This window comes from Benincasa hispida, chromosome 11 (genome assembly GCF_009727055.1).
Source record: "Benincasa hispida cultivar B227 chromosome 11, ASM972705v1, whole genome shotgun sequence".
In the NCBI taxonomy this organism is placed as follows: Eukaryota; Viridiplantae; Streptophyta; class Magnoliopsida; order Cucurbitales; family Cucurbitaceae; genus Benincasa; species Benincasa hispida.
Genome location: NC_052359.1, coordinates 55,086,070 through 55,086,884, shown reverse-complemented (window position 1 = coordinate 55,086,884; position 815 = coordinate 55,086,070).

Below are 815 nucleotides of genomic sequence, written 5' to 3'. Positions count from 1 at the left end.
TCAGCTGAAGTATCAACGCGTTCTACCCATCTTGCGATCGTCCTTCTATTATGGTTGTCACTCCGTGGCCGCAATTTCCAATTGATCACCACATTCGCTTGATCACCGCAACTTCCATACGATGGACGCATATGATCGCCACAACTTCCATGCGATGGACGCATACGATCACCGCAACTTCCATGCAATGGACGCATACGATCACCACAACGTTCAATGCATGCGTTTGTCTTTGCGATCGCCTGCTTCAGCGCATGCGTTTGTCTGTGATTGCTTATTTCAAATGCATGCGTTTGATTCCTATGATAGCTACAAAAAAATAGACACTTTGGCATGGAGTAACGCATAATATTGGGGTCAGTGAGGATTTAGGTACTAATTGACGCAAAACTCAATTTTTCGTAAATTCTAACTATTATCATCGTATTTTCTACTTATTAGCCCTCATGATTCTAAATAAAAGGCTTATAATAACTGGCATTTCTGCCAGTTATCACTAAGCGATGAAGCCTGAGGTACACGATCGCTTAGCGCACTCCACACAATGCCTGCCTTCCACGATTGTCTAAACGACTACAATGTCGTGAAGCACCACCGACTAAGCGATCGCTTAACTGGTGCCTCCATATCGTATACGTGCGATCGTATAGGTAGTAACTAAGCGATGAGGCTTGCTAATTACACGATCGTCTAGTGCGCGCATTTTACTAAACGAAAAGCATCACATGCTCCCACTACGATTGTCTACCTCTATTGTGAACGTGATCGAGCAACCAACGCTACACGATAGAGTAAATGATTTACCCCATCGCTTA